The sequence below is a fragment of the Thalassophryne amazonica genome, chromosome 18 (genome assembly GCF_902500255.1).
Source record: "Thalassophryne amazonica chromosome 18, fThaAma1.1, whole genome shotgun sequence".
Taxonomy (NCBI): domain Eukaryota; kingdom Metazoa; phylum Chordata; class Actinopteri; order Batrachoidiformes; family Batrachoididae; genus Thalassophryne; species Thalassophryne amazonica.
The window spans coordinates 38546416-38570583 of NC_047120.1; the positions used below are offsets into that span (position 1 = coordinate 38546416).

Here is a 24168-nt window from a genome sequence, read left to right on the forward strand (position 1 = left end):
AGCGACTCCCGACACTGGAGAAGAAGCAGGAAGTGTCATCACCGCCAGAACCATTATCTTAATAGGTCCCATTAAGTTATGGATTAATTTATGGATTTTTGCAGGCTACTGACAGCCCCGTTTCCACAAGTGGTTCTGGTCAGTGATGCATGTTTTATACGTGTCAGAACGTTTAATTTTCACTGACAGAATCCTGTTGATTGGCAGGTGGAGCACTTTTATTGACAAGTGCACTCGCAAGGTGTCTGCGGCTTCTCCACAGTCTTTTAACTTGCAGCGCAAACAGGAGAGACTCGATCCATCAGCTGCAGTCGCAATAAACAGATTACACCTGTAGTTGACTGTGACGATCACGGATCAGTACAGCAGGGACTTGAACCATCATGGACTTTTTTTCAGACAGGACAATGAATTAAATTATTTTCAGACAATGATCTCACTGAAACAGACAGGTAAGACTACATATTTACTCATTGTGTGAATGGTTTTAATATTTAATAATGTGCATACAATATAATAAAACGTGTGCACAATATGGTAAAATGTACACACAATATAATAAAACGCGTGCACAATATAGTAAAATGTACACACAATATAATAAAACGTGTACACAATATTATACAAATAATGAATGTTTATGAGTTCAATAGTATGAATATTTCATGAGGTGAAAGCTGGAACATGCCCGAATTAAATATTCGTACCATTGAAAGAATGTAAAAACATTAATTTGTTTTATATAACAGCTAAATGGATCATTGTCATTTGATATTTTATTAATTTATAAACAACAGAAAAGGGACTTACATGTTGGTGTTCCACTGTGACATGTAGTTCAGTGATGCTGTGCACTGACTTCGGACTTCCATAAAAAAAAAAAACTTTGTGTAGTTCCTCAGTCCAGCCAAAAATCACATCAGCGTTTCATGTTAGCAGCTCTTCCTGCATCCAGACAGCTTACAGCGGAGTGGATTTTGTGTGTCTGTGTAGCAGCGTCAGTTAACTCAATCAAGTCATCATGTCGCTGTCCCGTGCACACGCAACCGGCTTGGTCGAGCTGTGTACCTCCTCAGTGCAGCGAAAAAAAAAAGTCCAGGTTTTCTTTCTCTTCCTGCTAACAGACAGCACAGTGGATTTGTTTTGTGTGTGTGTGTGTGTGTGTGTGTATCTTACAAGAATTAGCAGTGTCAGTTAGCTCAAATTATGTCACAGGAGAGTCGTGTCCGTCGCGCGCAAGCGTACACACGCAACCTGGTCGGCGCTTGTGCGTGCATGAACAACAAAGATAAGACTGTGTATGTCCTCAGTGCGGTGAAAAAAAAATCAGGTCAGAAATGAGTCCAGCTTTTGTTCTTTCTTCCTGCTAACAACCTCCAGGCAGCACAGTGGATTGGTTTTGTGTGTGCGTGTGTATGCACATGTGTGGGTGCGTGTGCATGTTTGTGCACGAGCATGTGTGGGCGTGCACGTACTTGTGCGTGAGCATGTGTGCGCGCGCCGTGCACGAGCATGCGTGCGTGTGCACGAGTATGCGCACACACATGTGCGTGTGTGATCACATGTGCTCGCGTGCATGAGGACGTGCGCTTGCATGTGTGTGCACGCATGCACATGAGAGTGCAATGGTACCAAATGTATGGAACCAAATTTGCACTCTAAATGGAACCAAGCCACACTCTGAATGCAATGCAACACAAATGGGATGAATTAATCCCAGCTGTTATATAAAATAAAATGAGCGCAGAATATAATAAAACGTGCGCACAATATAGTAAAACGGCCGCACAACAGTGGTGGGCACAGCTAACCAAAAAGTTAGCATCGATAACCATTAATCCGATAACTGAAAAGTTATCTTTTATGATGCTAAACAGATAAACTGCTAAAAAAATTTATCTTTATTACAGATATCCGATAACTTTTAGTATTGATTCGGACGCGTCCACATTAGATTACACTGTCAGCTTCTGATAAACCAGTTTCAATTTCACTTTTCACTGCTGGGTAAATTCAAGGATCACAGACACATAAGAACGCACGAAAAATGAATAAAAAAATACAACCTCAAACACTGTCATCATCTTTCAAAAGTAGTAAAACACAGTATTAGAAGTCACAGTTTATCTCAGTATTAGATACACCGTCATTTATGAACTAAAAAGCTGCTGCTTTTTTCACACGCTTTGAACCCTGCAGCTTAAACAACCAAAATACATCCATTAATGCATTGATTGGCAGAGTAAAAGACATGTAGTAAATATAAATTCTTACCTGTTAGTTTCAGCGGGATTCATCTGAATAAATAATCCACATAAAGCATCCTTTTTTAAAAAAAAAATCAAAAACAGTGTCTAAACGTGAAGAAAAGTCCCTCTGTACACACAGCTGCTCCTCTCCCCCACCGAGTCTTAGCGATTAAATTACAGCCACAAATAAATAAAATAAAATAATGTTAAAATTAGTCCGTTTTGTTTTTGTGTTGAGCGGACTCACTCACTGTAACTTCCAAAGTGAACCTGAAGTACACTACCCACAATGCTCCCTGCGTCGACCGGCCAATCACCTTTTGCGCTTAATGATGATGTCAGCAAGCGACAGGCAGCCAGTCTGCCACAAACACACAACAGTTGGAATAATGTTTGATTTTAGGGTTTACAAATGTTTTTGACCATTAAAATTTGCTCACTCAGGAAAAAAAATATTATCGAACTGAAAGTTATCGGATACTAAATTTATGGAAGATAATTGGACTGATGATGGTTTTAAAACTTATCTGAAATGCTAATCCACTAGCAAAAACATTAGCTTCGATAATTATCTGTTATTGGATTAGCTGAGCTGTGCCAACCACTGATATGATTAAAATGTGCGCACAATATAATTAAAATGTGCGCACAATATAATTAAAATGAGCACACAATATTATAAAATGAGTGCACAATGTAGTAAAATGTGCGCACGTTCTCTCCACATGCAAAACATTTTGCGATGACACTTCCAGGGCTCCGTATGCTACTAATGTACAGTACATTAACTGTATTCAACGAGCTGGCAAAAAAGTAATCACCTGCATGCCGAAATCGCCTGCAGAATTTATTTATTTATTTTATAATCACCATTCTGTGTTCTGAACTCTGCTAATATCATCACTGTTGTCAGACTGAAGGTTTTCCTCCAAGGTTTCTTCTCCCTCATTGTCATCTAAATAAGGTTCAAAACCATAAGGCTGTGTCCTCCATAACTTATTCAGACACACGTTTAGACTGGACACTAGAAAAACAAACAATCAGAAAAAAAAAACAATATGGCCGCGGCTGAGGGCTGAAATAGAGCACAGGCTTAAGACAACTGTTGTTTATCCTTCACCTGTGTACTTATCAACTTTTATTGTTCAGGATTTTAAAAATATCAGTATTTCATCATTTTCAGTAATTATTTGTGCACATTTTTTGGTGTCACCTACACTTTAAGTACATAAGCTGAATAAAAAGATTTGCTGTGGGTCCAAGTTTAAACAAACTGTGTTCAGGAGGTATAGGATACTGATTTGCTGTTTCAAACATTCTAAATGTTCTGTTTAATTTTGTCTGAGTCTCTTCCAATAGCCTGTTTCATCGGAATCCTTTTATTTTCATATAATTGATAATAAAACAGATTTTTAAAAACAATATGAAATACTATATTCAAATAATAAAATAATATAAGTACACCTCTTTGTACATCCCACCTTCAAACACAGCCTCATGCGACCATCCATGAGAATCTCCTTATGCTCTCAGTTTTCATTGGGAATAAAAACTTCCTACGGACACTGCACTGGTATGAGTAAATGTTTGAGACTGCACTTGAGGAATCTCAGAAATTTCTCTTTTTTTGTAACATGAGGTGCTTTGGCACTGAGGACATAATATGCACACACATGAATGTATTCATATTGTTAAAAAACTCGACAAAGAAACACAAAGTAAGAAAAGAATAAAGACTAAGCAGCTTTTTCTTCTTCCCAGAGCTGGCCCCATTGTTGCAGCTCCCTTCTGTTTGCGACCGTCCACCCCTCTTTTGGAAAGTGCCAAAATGACCAAAGTGCGTAAGAAAAGCACGATGGCAGAAAACCAGGGAATCCTATCAGTGCGTGAATTTAATTACCACTCAGACGCCTCCACATAATGAGGAGAAAGAAGGTGGACATGAGAGAGACATGCATAATTCATTTTGTTTTGCGTATTTATCCCGTAATCCAAAAAACGTTTACGTCGCGGAGAATTAACAGTGCGCTATGTGTCACTGAGAAAAAGAAGAAGAAGCAAAAAAGCTGTCTGTTGGGAAACAGGTGGCTGAGTTGTGGTTTTGTTTTGCACTCTCACGCTCTCCTAAATGTTCTTCCCCTGCTATAATAAATGGCCAAGTCGTACCACAGTGTGCACACCAGGATGAAAAGTTTTTTCAGTGACTGTAAAACAATGCCTCTGGCCAAGCAAACAGACAGAGGTATACAGCGGGTGTTGTGATGCCGAAGTATAGCAGAAAAGGATGAGATTTGTCACTTTGAACATTTTCATGTTGCTTTTACATTCCATTTAGACATCATGTTTGCACAAACCTAGCTTAATGATTCACCTAAAGGGAAAAGCGCCATCATTCATCTTGTCAGTTCCGCCTTTGCTTTTAGTTCATGGACAAATCAGAATGTCAGTTACAAGTTCTCCAAATTATGCTCCTTCTGTTTGAGTAAATGAAACAAACAAGGTAGACAATACTTGGCCAACTTATAAAAAACTCCCTACTGCAATTTTCCAATTGAGTATACTCAAAGACCCAGTCGTGGTTTTAGCGGGATGCTACATTTTTGTAAAGCTCCATTTATTTTGCACTGGGATTACTATATTCCTCTGACTTTTAAAATCTGTCTGCAGATTTTAGCACAGTTTTGCTTCACTGGGTTTTATGATTAAATCCCAGTTTTGTATCAATAACACCATTCAAATCTACGTGGGAGCTATTTTAACATGCTGACATTAGCCTGGGACCTGCACTGTTTCGCTTTTGCAGACTCCTTGTATCGCAAAGTTTTAGACAATCTCAGTAAATGGACATGTCAAAATAATTATTTCACGCTATCAACGGATGTAGGTCTACTCTTGGTATAATATACTTCTTGGTCAAACTGTTTCCATGTGATGCTAAGAGACTGAAAGTGTTTGAATCAGAGATATGTACAGCTATATATAGAGTTTGTATAGATAGTCTAATCGATTAGGTCTACATATGGGAAGAATCATGCACTTTATAAACAGATCCTGGGAGATTTTTAGGTGCTCTTTCCAATACAATTATAACACACATGATCCGGGCACTCTGAGACCCCCCCACACAAGAAAATGTATTTAATTTTCAAAATGGCCACCTCAACTTCTTCACTTTTAAGTACTTCTGCTTAAGTCATATATCATTTGCACAAATGGATTTCTGTGAATGCATTTTGAAATAAAAGGGGCCAAATCATCAAATTTGGACTTTAAAATTACCCAAATATACCATTTTCAAGATGGCTGCCATATCAGGAGGCGATTGTGTAACTTAGTTGCTACTTGAGATATGCTGGTCAACCTGGTGTCAAAATATTGCTTTTGGTGTGGTTGTTTCAATAAGGCAAACAATATTTAGCAAGCCTGCATAGTCAGTGATAAAGCAACCTGTCAAGTTGTTATTCTATCACCATTCTTTGAACATTTATACTTAATAGTAGAAAGCTTGTAATCTAGAAAGGAATGCTCTTGATTTGAAACTGATGTTCACTTTACAAATAGGTTCTTCTCACACTGCCAACAAAAGACTGGCTAATAGGTTGAGATGTTAGAGATTCTTATGACTAAACCAACACATGCAAACTAGCTGGAAACTGTGACAACCTTTTATCAAATAAATAGATCTTTTGCCAGAAAGTCAATTCTCTACTGGTTTCTAAATATGGCAAAAAATATCTGGTTTCAATGCACTGCTTCATTAAATCTTTTTTATGGTGGCCATCTGGAAAAATGCTTTTTCCAAGACTTTTTGTTAATAGTTTCTAAAACATTCTTATTAGAAAACGTACCTATAAAGACATACTTTCCAATATAGTAAATGACTTGAGACATTATTTGGAAAATGCATGAATTCTGGGCGGCCATCTTGGAACATTTCATTTTTGGGGGTATGTTAGTGCCTGGATCACATTTTTCAGTAATCATTTTATCGAAAACAGCACCTAAAAGTCTATTACAAACCAAATTTTGGTGAACTGTTCAAAAAGTGCACAATTTTTTTCCTTACCCATCAGACTAACATGTTTATCGCATATGAAAATGATCTACCTTGTCAGACTTTTTTTCTTTGATTTCATGAAGTTACACCTGTACTCAGCCAAAGGAGGTACTGCCTTAAAATAGCATCAAGCCTGGACGAATCATTTGTAAGCTAAGCGGGATGGTAATCATTCTATTTGTGCAGGGTAAGAAGCACACAGAGTATCAAAGTGAAAGTAAAAAAGAAAAAGTTTGCAATATAAATATACAATATAAATACCAGACATACTGATCAATACTGGTTTACTGGCTACTGCTGTTCCTCTCCTTCCTGTCTTTTGTCTTCCTGTTACTCCTCCCCCTGAGTGAGCAGTTGTACAGTCTGATGGCCTGAGGGACAAAGGAGTTTTTCAGTCTGTTGGTCCTGTACTTGGGAAGGAGCAGTCTGTGGCTGAAGAGGCTCTTCTGGTTGCTGATGACGGTGTGCAGAGGGTGATTGGCATCGTCCATAATGTCCAGCAGTTTGTCCAGTGTTCTCTTCTCTGATACCATCACAGAGTCCAGCTTCAAGGATTATAGGGCAACGTAGTCTCGTTTGAACCCTGCGTAATAACAGGATTTGACCACTTATGAGGACAGCTGCTCACGTTGTGCAATATCTACACAGCATAATTTCACACGGAAAAATGGTGTACTTTGGTTTTGTTTTCGGCTGCAATCACTGAAGCAGTTGAGAAAAGTATTTTTTTTAGGTTCCCAGTGGAGAAGGTAAGATGAGGGAGATGGGAGACGTTGTGTCAGTAAGTGTTAGCCTACACAGCTAACCAGAGTAGCTCCACTCTGTCGCCTGCAAAACTGCCTAGACATGTTTGTGCTCTGGATCATAAACAATACACAACACATGTCCACTTTCCCAACGTAGCGCCGCTTTTTCTTGCATTTTCCCTTTGTTTGTATGTAATTTGTCCAAAATGCTGTTTTTTGTCCTTGGAAGAAGAGAAATTGCATCATATGCTTCATACCCCTTTAGCACCTGCCCTCAAATGAGATTGTGTTGCCAATTCTTGTACCAGTTTCGCTTCGACATCTTGCTTGTTTTTGAAAAAAAAAAAAATCTTTTAGGCAGAATTTTTCACCTCATAAAACAAAAGCACAACAAAGAATTGACAAACATGCAGAGACAGAAATATTGCAGTTTATCAACTATACCAATGACTCAAAAGACAGCCAAGAGGTGAAGCGCAAAGTGAAATGGACTGCAATTGGGGAGTCTGTGTTTGTATTAATTGGATGTGCCTGGAAAAAAAACACCCTAATAAGACATCCAAGTGGCATCCTCACCAGATGCCTGAACGACCTCAGCCGGATCCAATAAACATTTTTACAGCCTAGAACCAAAACAGTTTTGGTTGCTGTAGCTAGTATCCATGTTCATGAGAAGTTGTGGGTATTTTTTCTATAATGCATTCATTTAAGATCTTTTGAGTCATAAAGTTATGATTAATTATAGATATGGTTGCTCTGAGTGGTTGCTAGTGTGCCAGATTCAGGGTTACCACAAGCAAAGGCCATGAACAGTGAGTGGCCAGTAGTTGTTGTGGACTAGACCATGTTTTCCTTTCTTAGCATTTTATTACAAATATGTGAGATAATATGGCTTGCTGTCCAGTTAATTGGGGGCAGCATGGCGGCTTAGTGGGTTGCACCATTGCCTCACAGCAAGAAGGTCATGGGATCGATTCCCACCTGTGTGGAGTTTGCATGTTCTCCGAGTGTTTGCGTGGGTTCCCTCCGAGTGCTCTGGCTTCCTCCCACACCCAAGGATATGCAGGTTAGGTGGATTGGAAACTTTAGATTGTCTGCAGGGGTGTTGGGGTGTGAATTAGGCATGTGAGTGTCATCACTGACAACGATTCGATATACACCTCGATGCACTACCAGCGATAGGATACATACGTATAGCAATACATGACGATACGATGTGATACGATTCACCCTTGTTCCCGATTCGATGTGATTTGATATGTATTTGATGGCAGTTCAATTCCTCACAGTGCGATATGATGTAATTTGGTGCAATATGATTCATGATGGGTATTATTAAAATTGTATTTATATCAATGCCATTACCGATTCTGCTTATCGATCCGACTCTTTATTCATTCCCTTATCAATACCTCTTGTGAATTTTCTGTGTACTAAAAGTAGACTTTACAGGTTTTCTATGTCAACAACATTTTATTAAGTCTTAAAGTAAATAAATATGAAATTGGTCACTGGATCCTTGATCTCTGGACATATATAAAAAAAATCTGTACATGGTGGATCCTAGATCTCTGGAAAGGAGCTGCTTCGTTGCTTCAAGCTTCAAGTAGCCCCACTGCAGTCTGCAGTCAATGCAGAGAAATGATCATTTCCCGATAAACACCCTCAAAAACAACGGGCACTCCAGTGTCCCGAACCATCCACGATGCATTCAATATGCATCAGAAAAAAATTGATGCAAGCAGGCAGCAAGCAATGCAACATGATTCAACCGTCAAATGAATCAATGCGCACTGAATGAATCAAGGCACTCACATCACGCATGTTTGTGTCTAGATACCGATTCATATCAATTAATCTCCACATGCCTAGTGGGAATGTGTTTGTTTGTCTATATGCGGCCCTGCAACAGACTTGCGTCCTATCCAGGGTGTACCCCGCTTCACGCCCTATGACTGATGGGATAGGCTCCAGCACCCCCCCCCCCCCCCCACACACACACACCCTGTGACCCCTAATTGGAGTTGAAGATGTGTGTGTGTGTGCAGTTAATTGTACTATTGCACCATCTAATAATTCTCTACGTTACCATCATTTAATGTGTATGTTAGCACTGTTGACACTAATTATCAAGTATGTGTACCTTGAGAATGTTAACGATAATGATACTTGTCGTGGTACCCCTTGGTGGCGAGGAAGATTGTCTCTTGATTGATTCTTGGATGGGATAGTGGACCTAGGGAAAATCTACATCAAGGGTTGATCGAGAGAAGTCTGTGCATGGGTTTAACATGTCACTTTATCCTGGTCCGATGCCTGGGAAATCCCAGATGATCAGGCTCAGGGGATCTGATGCAGCCTTCATTCACTTTCACAGTCGTTGGGTTACAAGCCATAACCTCCTACGCCTGATCTGCTGTTGAGGACTTCTTGCTTCAACAGGGCTGTGTGTGTCTCATGTTTAGGGTTGCTGTTGGTCCTTCATCGTTACCGTAGCTTCCATCGGGCACACAAGGTCACCACCACATTTCACCCTAACAGGCAATCCCCTACTTGATCCATTACCCAGATATCATGACGCAGAAGTGGGGGTGGATTTTGACACCCTATTATGATTCCACTACAGTTATAGAGGCAGTATGCCAGTCATAGCTTTGAATACCCGTGATAAGCCACTGCAGAGTCTGCAAAGATACGCATTGATCAATCATTCAAATACAGCTGACCAAACCTTAAAATTTTATCCTTACTTGTCATCATTAAGTTGTACAGAACAGGTGAAATTAACTTCAGTACCTTTGATCTGGTATCGTCCGGAGGATGGTAATGCAGGACTTTGTGCGACTGATCTTGCTGCTAGTTTTTGTCTTTCAAAAGACCTTTAGCTTCATCACTTCATTTACACAGTCTTAAAGCTTTCATTAGGCTGAATTCCAGTGATTTTGACAATAAAATGGCAACTGCCCAACATTATTGGGTAGATGTCTCCACACGATAGACACTATGTGGTTTTTAGCAGTGTGCGTGTTGGTGTGAATGTGCATGTTGGTGCACAAGAGGTGCAATGGATACATGTATTGAGTGTGTGTGTGTGTGTGTGTGTGTGTGCGTGTGTGTGTGCAGAATGACAGGGATGGTTGTTTGAAACTCAACCCTGGGGCCAGTTGGATTCATGAAGGGCCTCTTTCATGTCCCCCTTCCCATCCGGTGTCTGACTTGAATCATCCTGCCTGAATCAAGTGCTTCCTTATGCCAAATGTTTACCCCAGTACTTAAGAATATTAAACAGGCCTTTCTGTGAAGGACAAAAACACTGATGGTGTGTAGCGTGCATGCATGTGTTATAGTCACTCAAACGCCTGTAGCTTTCAACAGAAAATAGATACTGTTATCTTGGTTTCTCTTCCCGTCTCAAATCAACCACACCTGACTGTTACCTTCTCCTGTCAGGGAAAATCAACAGAAACCCATATGAAATATCTTAACATACACATATACTGTATCTGCTTCAGCATAACTAATCACACTGATTTATTTTTTCATTCTCAACTTACGTTTCTTTTTAGAACAAGTGTGCCAGGTGGAATAGTCATTATCTAGTACTTTGAGGGCAGTTACACAAAGTCAAGAGGAATAGATGGACATTCCATGCTCCGGAATGCCAGGATACTTTATAGGAACTGAGATCAACTGCGATGGTCTCCTGTGGAGCAAAGATACATTCAACCACCAACATCTCCGGAAGAACAGAACAATGCATCAGGCTGTCTCACGGGTGGATACATTCTTGAAGTTGAAGGAAGATCGGAAAGGATGCCAGCAAATCCATCTGGTGGGAAAAAACTTTCTTCTGGTTTGACATATCAACAAGACGTGTAAGAAGCTCAGGGCAGGTTGAGGAGGAAGTGCTGTTGGGGTACATGTGCAAAACAAACCCTACGTCCCCACTGGCCACCACACAGAGAGATCTGTGCTTGAGGTAGGTGATGGTCTAAAGGTTAAAGCCGTCGACTTGAGATCAGAGGCTGTTTGGTTTGGTCCCCATCACACAGGAAAACAACTAAGATCCCTTTGTCAAGGTCCTTAATCCCGAAGTTGGTTGGGTATATCCCAGAGGTGGGACGAAGTCACTGTCAAGTCATTCTCTAGTCATCAATCTGAAAGTCCCAAGTCAAGTCTCAAGTTAGCTTGCAAACAATTGGTGGTCATTATGACTTAAGACTTGACTTGGGACTTGCTATGCATCAATACTCTTGTCCTCTTTTCAAGGTACTGACATATTGTCTAATGCCTATGTGTTGTGTAGCAAAATGTTCAGAACTATCTTAGCTTTCTGAATGTCAGACAAAATTTGTCTATAACACTGTGTAAAATATATAGTTTTGCTCTAAACCTAAAAATGTTAAATATGCTTATAGAAGTTCTTCAAATAGTTTGGGAAAATACATCTGTATTCATTTGGACAAAATATTTTTGGTATTAGGAGTACATTTACCAAAGTCTTTGGGTCACAAATGTATTGTAATATTTTAAAAAGATTTTAATTTAAAATATACTCAACAAAAATATAAACACAACACTTTTGGTTTTGCTCCCATTTTGTATGAGATGAACTCAAAGATCTAAACCTTTTCCACATACACAATATCACCATTTCCCTCAAATATTGTTCACAAACCAGTCGAAATCTGTGATAGTGAGCAGTTCTCCTTTGCTGAGATAATCCCTCCCACCTCACAGGTGTGCCATACCAAGATGCTGATTAGACACCATGATTAGTGCACAGGTGTGCCTTAGACTGCCCACAATAAAAGGCCACTCTGAAAGGTGCAGTTTTGTTTTATTGGGAGGGGATACCAGTCAGTATCTGGTGTGACCACCATTTGCCTCATGCAGTGCAACACATCTCCTTCGCATCATCCCTGAAGAGAACACCTCTCCAACGTGCCAAACGCCAGTGAATGTGAGCATTTGCCCACTCAAGTCGGTTACGACGACCAACTGGAGTCAGGTCGAGACCCCGATGAGGACGACGAGCATGCAGATGAGCTTCCCTGAGACGGTTTCTGACAGTTTGTGCAGAAATTCTTTGGTTATGCAAACCGATTGTTTCAGCAGCTGTCCGAGTGGCTGGTCTCAGACGATCTTGGAGGTGAACATGCTGGATGTGGGGGTCCTGGGCTGGTGTGGTTACACGTGGTCTGCGGTTGTGAAGCTGGTTGGATGTACTGCCAAATTCTCTGAAACGCCTTTGGAGACGGCTTATGGTAGAGAAATGAACATTCAATACACGAGCAACAGCTCTGGTTGACATTCCTGCTGTCAGCATGCCAACTGCACGCTCCCTCAAATCTTGCGACATCTGTGGCATTGTGCTGTGTGATAAAACTGCACTTTTCAGAGTGGCCTTTTATTGTGGGCAGTCTGAGGCACACCTGTGCACTAATCATGGTGTCTAATCAGCATCTTGGTATGGCACACCTGTGAGGTGGGATGGATTATCTCAGCAAAGGAGAAGTGCTCACTATCACAGATTTAGACTGGTTTGTGAACAATATTTGAGAGAAATGGTGATATTGTGTATGTGGAAAAAGCTTTAGATCTTTGAGTTCATCTCATACAAAATGGGAGCAAAACCAAAAGTGTTGCGTTTATATTTTTGTTGAGTGTATGTGCCATGCAGTGCAGCAGTGCCACCCACTGGGAGCTGCATGGTAGAAAGCTCGTACATTGCCAACAAACATATTTGTAAAATTCATTTTGACATCTTTATTGCCATATACAAGGGCTGTCAATAAAGTATAGGTCCTTTTTATTTTTTTCAAAAACTATATGGATTTCATTCATATGTTTTTACGTCAGACATGCTTGAACCCTCGTGCGCATGCGTGAGTTTTTCCACGCCTGTCGGTGATGTCATCCGCCTGTGAACACTCCTTGTGGGAGGAGTCATCCAGCCCTTCGTCGGAATTCCTTTGTCTGAGAAGTTGCTGAGAGACTGGCGCTTTGTTTGATCAAAATTTTTTCTAAACCTGTGAGACACATTTAAGTGGACACGGTTCGAAAAATTAAGCTGGTTTTCAGTGAAAATTTTAACGGCTGATGAGAGATTTTGAGGTGATACTGTCGCTTTAAGGACTTCCCATGGTGCGAGACGTCGCGCAGTGCTCTCAGGCGCCGTCGTCAGCCTGTTTCAAGCTGAAAACCTCCACATTTCAGGCTCTATTGATCCAGGACGTCGTGAGAGAACAGAGAAGTTTCAGAAGAAGTCGGTTTCAGCATTTTATCTGGATATTCCACTGTTAAAGGAGATTTTTTTTAATGAAAGACGTGCGGACGGGTCCGCGCATTGGGACGCAGCCGGCGCGGTGCGGCGGCACACGAAAAACACCTCCGTGTTGATAACCATTTGTAAAATCCAGGCGGCTTTTGATGGCTTTCAGTGGAGTGAGTATATGAGAAATTGTTTAACATGTAACAAACTTGTCCTTAAGGCTTCCAACGGAGGTGTTTTTCCTGTGGCGGAACTTCGCGCCGGCTGCGTCCCGACGCTGCAATCCGCCCGCACGTCTTTCATTAAAAAAATCTCCTTTAACAGTGGAATATCCGGATAAAATGCTGAAACCGACTTCTTCTGAAACTTCTCTGTTCTCTCACGACGTCCTGGATCAACAGAGCCTGAAATGTGGAGGTTTTCAGCTTGAAACAGGCTGTCAACAGCGCCTGGGAGCGCTGCACGACGTCTTGCACCGTGGGAAGTCCTTAAAGCGACAGTATCACCTCAAAATCTCTCATCAGCCGTTAAAATTTTCACTGAAAACCAGCTTAATTTTTCGAACCGTGTCCACTTCGATGTGTCTCACAGGTTTAGAAAAAAGTTTGATCAAACAAAGCGCCAGTCTCTCAGCAACTTCTCAGACAAAGGACTGCCGACAAGGGGCTGGACGACTCCTCCCACAAGGAGTGCTCACAGGCGAATGACGTCACCGACAGGCGTGGAAAAACTCACGCATGCGCACGAGGGTTCAAGCATGTCTGACGTAAAAGCATATGAATGAAATCCATATAGTTTTTGAAAAAAATAAAAAGGACCTATACTTTATTGACAGCCCTCGTATTCATTTTTTTTGTTAAAATCATGGAGGCACTACTGTGATTCAAATTTTCCCCCCACCCCAAAGACTACCAGTACCTTTCTGTAACATCTAAAATCAAATTCCCAAGTGTCCAGAGGTTTCACTTTTCTTTTTGTGATTTGTTTGTTTACTGTTATGGTATGTGTATGTGCATAGTTGTGATGTTTGGGTTTGCAGGTAAGGAATTAAGGTCCTTACAGGCATCTCTAAATAACATTACATGTGGTTATGCATATCTGTTGCCCAGATTCAGATGAGTGCACACTTTGAAGGGCCTTTAAATACTGTTGGACTAATTTGATTTAGACTACAATGGAAAACATGTTTTGACCTCTGAATGAAAACCAGCTGTGCAGTGGATGTGGGAGCCAGGTTGAGTAGTTTTTGTGTGCATCTTATGTTCTTTTCTTGGAGCGGCCTACTGTCTTCTGCTGGCTACTTTAACAGGTTTCAGGCATCTGATAGTTTATGGCTTTTAGAATTTTGCTCATTATGAAAACTGGCCAGGGCTTAGTTTGAAAATGTCAAACTAATATTGCACATATAATAGACATTTTTTTCCATGTTACTAGATGAGTTGAAGGTTGAGGTCTTTGGGACATTTTAGAGGTGCTGGGATGTATATGAATACAAGTAACAACTCCAACTCCCATGTAACAAAGTTGAGGTAGTGTAAACCTGGAATCTATCCAAGACTGGAATCTATGAACACTCTAGGTGCGACCTACTGTAGGTTGAAATTCTGTCACCAAACTCACAATTGATATATTAAATAATTAACCCATCACAGCTGCACACAAGAATGAAAAATGTCCAAACATTATGGCCCAAAGTGAGCTTCCATGTAGTGGGGTAAATGTGGGGTAGCTTTGCCATAAAACAATCCTAAACTTCTTTGTGCATAGCACCAAGTTGAAATTATATTGGCAAACTGATGATTTATATATTAAATATGGCAGGGGTAGCCAAGTCCCCCCACCCCCACCCACATACTCGAGCATTTTGCTAATTTACTCCAGTGGAGCAGTGAACCATGGTAAAACATTTATCTTTAAACTAGCATAAACCAAGTGTAGGACATTTTGTGCAATGCATGGACTCTATTAGCACACTGGTAATAATAATAATAATAATAATAATAATAAATAGCATAACGCAGTAGGTCTATATATATTATATCTATATAATCATGGACTGCATTTATATAGCGCTTTTCCATCTGCATCAGACGCTCAAAGCGCTTTACAATTATGCCTCACATTCACCCCGATGTCAGGGTGCTGCCATACAAGGTGCTCACTACACACCGGGAGCAATAGGGGATTAAAGGCCTTGCCCAAGGGCCCTTAGTGATTTTCCAGTCAGGTGGGGATTTGAACCCATGATCTTCTGGACTCAAGCCCAACACCTTAACCACTAGACCATCACCTCCCCTAATCATCAACATAGTTAAAGAAAAATCATACACATGAATCATGTAGAACGAATAACACAGGTAAATCATGGAGCTAGATATGTAAATTATGGAATGTTCTTATGTCTCTCTATAAAGTCACGAGTGTCCTCTTCACTAACTTTTTGTTGTCTCACAACTTCAGTATGATACTCAAGTTGTAGAATTCTCCCTGCTAGGGAGGCTAAAACTCTCTCACCTTGGTCAGACATCTTGGTTGAATGAAATGATCTGGATCCTGTATCAAGATCCTGCACTTGTCACCAGGGTAACACAAATGGGGGTGTGTCATTGGTGGGGCTGAGAAATGGGGATCTTGATTGGATGAAAAGCAGATACAAAGCCTGGTATTTTTATGTCTTTTTTTGTATTGCCCTGTTTTAACATTTGTATTGCCCTGATTTTATTGGCACAGTTTCCAGCGCAGTAAAATTGATAGGAAAAGTGTGTGATGTATCAGACCTGTTTTTTTTTTGTGTGTGTGTGTGTGTGTATCTCACGAGGGTTGGTTCATGAGTATAGGACAGATTTATTTTTTTGTAATATGTGATATATATATTCCATGTTCCATTTTAACCTTCCAAAAAGTACTGCATAATCCTAAAAGCTCGAATCTTGTTAAACTGGTATGCTTTAGCAGCAATTAGCCAGTATTAGTATTGCATTGACAATGATTGATTTGTATGGTATGTTTCAATGAAAATGAAAAAAAAAAAAAAAATCACCAACACATAGCTAGGTTTGAGTCTACAGCTGGTTTTGCAGATGACATTGTATTCAACTATACAGTAGACCCAACTGATCCCTCATAACATGATGGGGATCCCCAACAAGAAAAACAAATATGGCCCTTGATGATGAATCTTGTGTGGCTGGACGACTGAAACCTTGTCTATTTTAATGGCACAAAAACATATACATATTTTGGGGCTGTGGGGACTGTGCAGAATAATGGCCACAGGCACAGGCCTCAATTCATTATACAGACTCAAGCTTCGATAGATGAAGGCACAGTGTGTGTGCGTGTGTGTGTGTTTGTGTGTGTGTGTCCAGTGGGGGTGGTGTTCATGTCTATGGGAAATTATGTCCTGAGGACCTTTCGTAGCCTGTGAATGACTCCCGTGGGAATAAACGAGGAAACCAAATTCATATTTTGTTGAGTTGTATTTTGACCTCTGCTGTTAAGGATGAAGAACGTCAGTTCAAGTCTACTTGACAGATCTTTTCCTCATGTCAAGTGTTTCTAATTACGCACTGGCGCATCACTGCTTACTTTATCAATTTCAGCTGGAGATGTATGAGAACGGCTTGATTTCTATTTCCCATGGGCCAATTTCGCCCCTTCAGAGTGGAAATACAAGGCGATGATTTCATTATCTCCGACTTTCTTGGCCAGACTCGAATGTAGCTCTGTTAATCGGTATGATAACACCAATAACAGCTGATAATAGTGTTCACACACTCATACTATTGATTATTTTATTCTTCTAACATGGCATTCATTTCATGTACAAGAATGCACACTGGGCACATTGAGCATCTCTTGGCAGTAGTTTCTATGATGGCATTCAGCAAGCTCAGTGTTGGCGTCATCACTTTGAAAGATCATGGAAGCTTGTATTCCATGTTCGGATACTGTACTTGGAAATAAAAACAAACAGTGGTGTGTTGCTGATCTAACCAGGGTACCACATTGAGATTAGGATAAATAGGAAACTGATAGTTCTGCTTTCCAAATTTCAAGCTCCTGGTGCAATTTACATTCCTTTGCCAGTTTATTAGGTACATCTGTCCAATTGCTTGTTAACACAAATAGCTAATAAGCCAATTACATGGCAGCAACTCAGTGCATTTAGGCATCTAGAGGTGGTGAAGATGACTTGCTGAAGTTCAAATCAAGCATCAGAATGGGGAAGTCAGAGGATTAAGACTGTTCTGTAGCTAAAACGTAGTTCAACCCGGTACTAGAAAGGTGTACCGGTTAGTGGCCATTTAGTGTATGTAGACCACTTTTTTTGTGAATGTTCAGACGCTGATATGGAAAACAGCAAGCTGGTGCTGTTCAACAGCAAAACAACAAACAAATAAACAAACAGACAAAAACCCTCCATGGCTGCCAAGGAAACCAGAGCACACAGAGGAAACCCATGCAAACACTTGGAGAACATGCAAAGTCCATACAGAAAGGCCAGAGGTGGGAATCAAACCCATAGCCTTCTTGCTGTAAGGCAACAGTGCTAACCACTAATTCACCGCTAACCACAAAGCCACCATACTGCCCAACTTTGGTGGGAACTGGCTAAAAGATGTGGGAAGAACAGGGGAACAAACTGACAAATTAAGGGCACTATTTCACTGGGCTGTGGCAGATTGCAAACTTCATTTGCAAGGGAATATGCAAAAATTTGTGTGATGTTTGTTGGGTGTCACTATCCCCTCATTGGAGTCACAGGGCATGGCACACATTGCGCCTTAATATTGAATATTTCATAGTTGACGAGGCAACAAATGTCCTCAACACATACTCACATAGCCATTGCGGGCATCATGAAGCCCTCTGAATGCAGTCTCTGTGACTCATAACGCATGTGACTCATGTGAGAACTTTGTGAGGGGTTGATGGTGCATGAAATTACATTGTGAGTGACTGGAGGAAAAAAAAAGATCTGACATTTCTAATGGGAATCATGCACAAGCTGCCCTGGGAGCACGCCAAAATACTGTACATGATTGGAGAGGAACAGCGGTTCTGGAAGTGGCCAAGCGAGGGCAGCAGCCCCTCTGCTGTGCGATCTGGACTTATGTTTTTAATTTCTTTTTTACTGAGGTGCACAATGGGAATAAGTTCAATGCTTTATTGTTTTGCAGACAAAAAGGTCATCATTCCAGCCTGTGTGTGGAGAGGTGATCATCCAGAGAAGTCCCTCAGTGCAAGCACGGATCGGAGTGCATACTGGTCATCCCAGAAAAGTGAGAGGGCATCTGTATCTGCTCCTTCAACACTGGAGGAAAGGAAAGTGGATTTACTGATGAGATGGAGTATGGAGTGTTACTGCTGGATGTATCTGCCATCGGTGAGTGCATTGCCACCACACAAACTACTTATTATTATTATTATTATGGGCAGCACGGTGGATTAGTGGTTAGCACTGTTGCCTCACAGCGAAAAAGTCATGGTATTGATTCCCACCTGTCACCTTTCTGTGTGGAGTTGGCATGTTCACCAGGTGCTAGCATGGGTTCTCTCCAGGTGCTCCAGCTTCCTCCCACATCCAAAAACATGCAGGTGTGGGTGTGAATGTGTTTGTTTGTCTATATGTGTCCCTGTGACAGACTGACGTCCTGTCCAGGGTGGACCCCGCTTTATGCTCTATGACTGCTGGGATAGGCTCCAGCCCCCCTGTGACCCGATCTTGGATAACCAGTTGGAGATGTGTGTGTGTGAGTGAGTGAATGTATTACGTATTAAATTCATTTTATTATTATTTACAGTCCTTTTTCTGTGCCGACAGTCTGGGGTATTTCCACAGCCTCTTTTCACATAATAACAGTGCATTATAGCAGTAAAATAGCAACACAGTCATCCTGACCACTTTGTTCGCAAAGGGGTCATTTCAGTGATACAACCCCAATTCCAATGAAGTTGGGATATTGTGTAAAATGTAAATAAAAACAGAATACAATGATTTGCAAATCCTCTTCAACCTATATTCCATTGAATACACCACAAAGACAAGATATTTAATGTTCAAACTGATAGACTTTGTTGTTTTTGTGCAAATATTTGCTAATTTTGAAATGGATGTCTGCAACATGTTTCAAAAAAGTTGGGACGGGGCAACAAACGACTGGGAAAGTTGATGAATGCTCAAAGAACACCCAATTGGAAACAGGTGAGTGTCATGATTGGGTATAAACGGAGCATCCCCAAAAGTCTCAGTGGTTCACAAGCAAAGATAGGGTGAGGATCACCACTTTGTGAACAACTGTGTGAAAAAATGGTCAAACAGTTTAAGAACAATGTTTCTTAACATTCAATTGCAAGGAATTCAGGGATTCCATCATCTAAAGGCCATAATATAATGAGAAGATTCAGAGAATCTGGAGAACTTTCTACACGTAAGCGGCAAGGCCGCAAACCAATGTTTAATGCCTGTGTCCTTCAATCCCTCAGGCGGCACTGCATTAAAAACTGACATCATTGTGTAAAGGATCTTACAGCGTGGACTCAGGAACACTTAGAAAACCATTGTCAGTTAACACAGTTTGTCGCTACATCTACAAGTGCAAGTTAAAACTCTACCATGCAAAGGGAAAGCCATACATCAACAACATCAGAACAACATCCAGAAATGCTGCCGCCTTCTCTGGGCCTGAGCTCATTTGAAATGGACAGACGCAAAATGGAAAAGTGTGCTGTGGTCTGATGAGTCCACATTTCAAATAGTTTTTGGAAATCATGGACGTTGTGTCCGCCGGACAAAAGAGGAAAAAGACCATCCAGATAGTTACCAGCGCAAAGTTCAAAAGCCAGCATCTGTGATGGTATGGAGGTGTGTTAGTACCCATGGCCTGGGCAACTTACACATCTGTGATGGCACCATCAATGCTGAAAGGTACCTCCAGGTTTTGGAGGAACACATGCTGCCATTCAAGCAACGTCTTTTTCAGGGACGTCCCTGCTTATTTCAGCAAGACAAAGCCAAACCACATTCTGCACATGTTACAACAGCGTGGCTTCGTAGTAAAAGAGTGCGGGTACTAGACTGGCCTGCCTGCAGACCAGACATGTCACCCTTTGAAAATGTGTGGCGCATTATGAAGTGCAAAATACGACAACAGAGACTCCAGACTGTGGAACTAAAGTCGTACATCAAGCAAGAATGGGAAAGAATTCCATCTACAAAGCTTCAGCAATTAGTGTCCTCAGTTTCCAAACGCTTATTGAGTGTTGTTAGAAGGAAAGGTGATGTAACACAGTGGTAAACATACTACTGTCCAAGCTTTTTTGAAATGTGTTGCAGGCATCCATTTCAAAATGAGCAAATATTTGCACAAAAATAATAAAGTTTATCAGTTTGATCATTAAATATCTTGTGTTTGTGGTGTATTCAACTGAATATAGGTTGAAGAGGATTTGCAAATCATTGTATTCTGACTTTATTTACATTTTACACAATGTCCCAACTTCATTGGAATTGGGGTTGTAATTTGTTGCTCGTTCACATTTTGCTGCAAATTCGTGCCTCCAGCTACTTTACAAGAGTCACTGCCAAGTGAAATAGTACCTTAACAAGAATGCTGACCTTTGAAATTCTAATGTCTAGTATAAGTTCACTGTCGAGCAGCATTTTTGTTGCTGTTCAATAACTGTGGACATTTTAATAAATGGTCTGATCATACAAAATTGTTTAATTTGCATTTATTTGTGAATATATTTTAAATTCTATACTTAAAATCCAGTGGTACCAATCATTCTGACACTCAGTTTTCTTCCAATCAAATTGAGACAAACAGAGTTCAGTGTAAATGAGTTGACATCATTACCATGAAGTGTGTGTTCACAGCTGGGATGATGTCCTGTGTTCTCTCACAGTTCCCACACGAGTTGTTTTCTCCTTATTGCTCTTTTTATACCATTCAGACATTTCCTGACCTGCAGTGGTTCTCATTGCTGGATGTGTTTTTCCCCATAAACATTGTGTTTACTGGCTGCTTTTCAAGCTCAAAACAACCAAAAGCAGAGAGTGGGGTAAAAACAAAAATCATCTGAGGTCACACCTCTCAGCCTTGAGAGCAAAATGGAGATTACATGTGGTAAATCTCACAGGAAGACAGTGAAAGAAAACAATCTTGTATAATCTTAAGCACCGGGATCACATAAGTTCCATTTTTGGACATTTTGCAGCTGCTAACAGCGTGTTTTGGAGCGGTAATGGACAGAGAGAATAGATAGACGAGGTTCAACTGAGGGCAAAACTCTTCATGAACGGGTACGTTAGGAGGAGTTTTGTCTTTTTAATTGGGTACTGTACTCTATGACTGCAGCTGGAATTCCAGACACTTCCGGACACACTCCCGTCATTAGGTGTCTCTGGCAGTGGACTGGCTCGTGTTCAAATAGAAAAGCCTTCGTTAAGGAAATGGGAGTTTTTGCAGACAGCTGTGTTTAAATGAGGAATGAGGGAAGTGCACTGTATGTTCAAGTTTGTCGTCACCAAACCTCCCTCCCTAAAGCTTGTACCTCGCCTGTGCCAAGCGCTTTAACCCTACAGTCACATTAGCTACAAATGAGGGTGATAAACACATGCCATTTGATGGGTGATGGGCATTCTGGGGTATGGCCAGCTCGCAGTTACTTGCCTTTAATGTTTAATGATAGATTATAAACAATGGAAAAACCCAATACTGCCACTATGAGTTTTTATTTCATTCTTGTCTGGTTAGTAGAACTAAAGTTTGCTTAATTTGTTTCAGTCCAGCATCTTTCACTGTGATGTTCTTGTATCGCTATTTAGCATGCTAACATCTACATAAGATGTTTTGTCAAATCACTTCAGATGTGTTATCTGGCTACAAAAATAGCATTTTTAGATTTAGAAATGCTGATTTCTCGCAAACGTTTACAAAATATATGAGGAAAAAATGCAAACCATGTTATATTTATACAGAAATACAGCTGTTTCAGAGTGTTTTCCACCATCTTTGTTTATTTTATTCTTCTTGGTTTGTTGTTATTTTGCAATTTAACATTACAGGTGAGCCCTGTCAACTCACGCAACTTGAGGTCCACAACATCGGACCGCGAGTTGCGAGTTAATAAGTTCAACCAAAAAAAAAAAAAAAAATCTAAAAATCAGCTTACCTTGCCATAGTTTCGACCATTTGAAACGTGATTCTGTGGTGTCTGAAAGAGGTAAGGTGTACTGAATTGCTGTCACCAGCAGAGGGCGGTATGTGCTAGTATAAAAGTGACTGTAGCACGCAGAGGGGAGAGTCGGCAGGCAGAGAGACAGTTACACTTGTTAATTATGTTAATAAACGTTTTTCATCTGGAGTGGGTTCGGGATCTTTTTTCCTCCTCCAGCTACTGCATGTCAGTGATGAGCATTTTGACAGTGCAGAATATTCCTGATGATTCAATGTTTTTGGATGTGACTCTTTGAATCCTTACTGCTGGTTCAGAAGAAGGAATCATTGTCCAGAATTGCCCACACTGACGATCCCTCCCAAAAACAGTCAAATCAAAATTGAATTTTATACAATAATCTAAATTCCTGGGGTCCACAACTTGACCACGAGTAAAGCCGAATCCCGATTTACGCATGTGCAAGTTAATGGGGCTCACCTGTATAATACAATACTATTTTACTATCTATTAGACTTTGGAGTCATTTTTAAACCATTTGCGAAACACTTTTGAGTTAGAATATGAAATTAATTTAAAATGTGATATTTTACCAATATACTAAGGGATCACTAGGGGTTGCTCATGGACCACCAGTGGTCTACAGACAGCTTTTTAATAAAGGCTAATATTATATACTAAGATCGCCCACGATGCAAAAAAGGGAAAAAAAATGGGGATGAAACATCTTAATCTGTCTTGTGTGCCAACAGGCTGCTTTATAATGCGCAGACCTGGCAACTGGCTGGCTTATAAACTGCAGACATGGCAAGCTGCCCAAAAACGAAAGGAAGGAGCTGCACCCTCAGCAACAAATGCAACAAATGCTGTTTTGGCTTCAAATATTTACTCCGATGGAGGACAGAATACATGTTCGAACATGATTGAAGCTGTTAAGACTGCGACCACCAAGAAGTTACCACGCACTGGCGAAAATTTGCAAAATGGGGTGAAATATTTGAACAGTTTGAAAACTTGACCCTGATTTCAAAACTTGTGCCAATGATGGCCGTAACCACTACATATACCAAGTTTGTTCAGGCTTGACAAAGATGGATCGAGAAGTTATTATGATGCTTCAAAACTTACCCTGATTTGTTATTTGGGCTTAAGCAGAAAAAAAAGGCGCTCTGTGACATATTCCCAAATAAACACAAATATGAAGTCCTATATCACCTTTCTGTAGGTCAAATGATTTCAACTTTGGATGACTGTGAAAGGTCAAACTCAACGGCGCAGAATATTTTGGTACCAGAGAACACAAATACAGTAAATGATTTGCGTGGATTAATGTCAAACATGTTGTTTTCTCTGAGCCCCCATTGGTAGTTCTTTTTTCTAATTTTTAAATTCTCTGATGTTTGTTCATTGCCTGACCTTAACTTGCCTTGAATACTGAAACACGGGTGCTTCAGTAAAGTGTCTGAACCTTTTAGTGTGTGTTGCCTGTTCAATCCATTCTGATTGTGCTGGCACTGTTTCTATATCACTGACTGTTTGAAAGTTCCAGAGTGACAAAAGTTTGCAATTTGTGCAGCACAAGAGGGCACTCTTCGGGATTTCACAATATTTAGCATTCGTGCAGCTTTGGAGCTGCCTGTGCCAGATGTCGATTGTGTT

At 40.6% G+C, this 24168-nt stretch overlaps 1 long non-coding RNA gene across 1 annotated transcript; it reads left to right on the top strand.

Moving 5' to 3' along the window:
* Positions 1-23005, top strand: LOC117531015. The gene is made up of 3 exons (XR_004566500.1): positions 1-32; positions 10952-10957; positions 22833-23005. It is a non-coding gene; the product is annotated as an uncharacterized LOC117531015 (long non-coding RNA).
* Positions 23006-24168: the final 1163 nt, after the last annotated feature.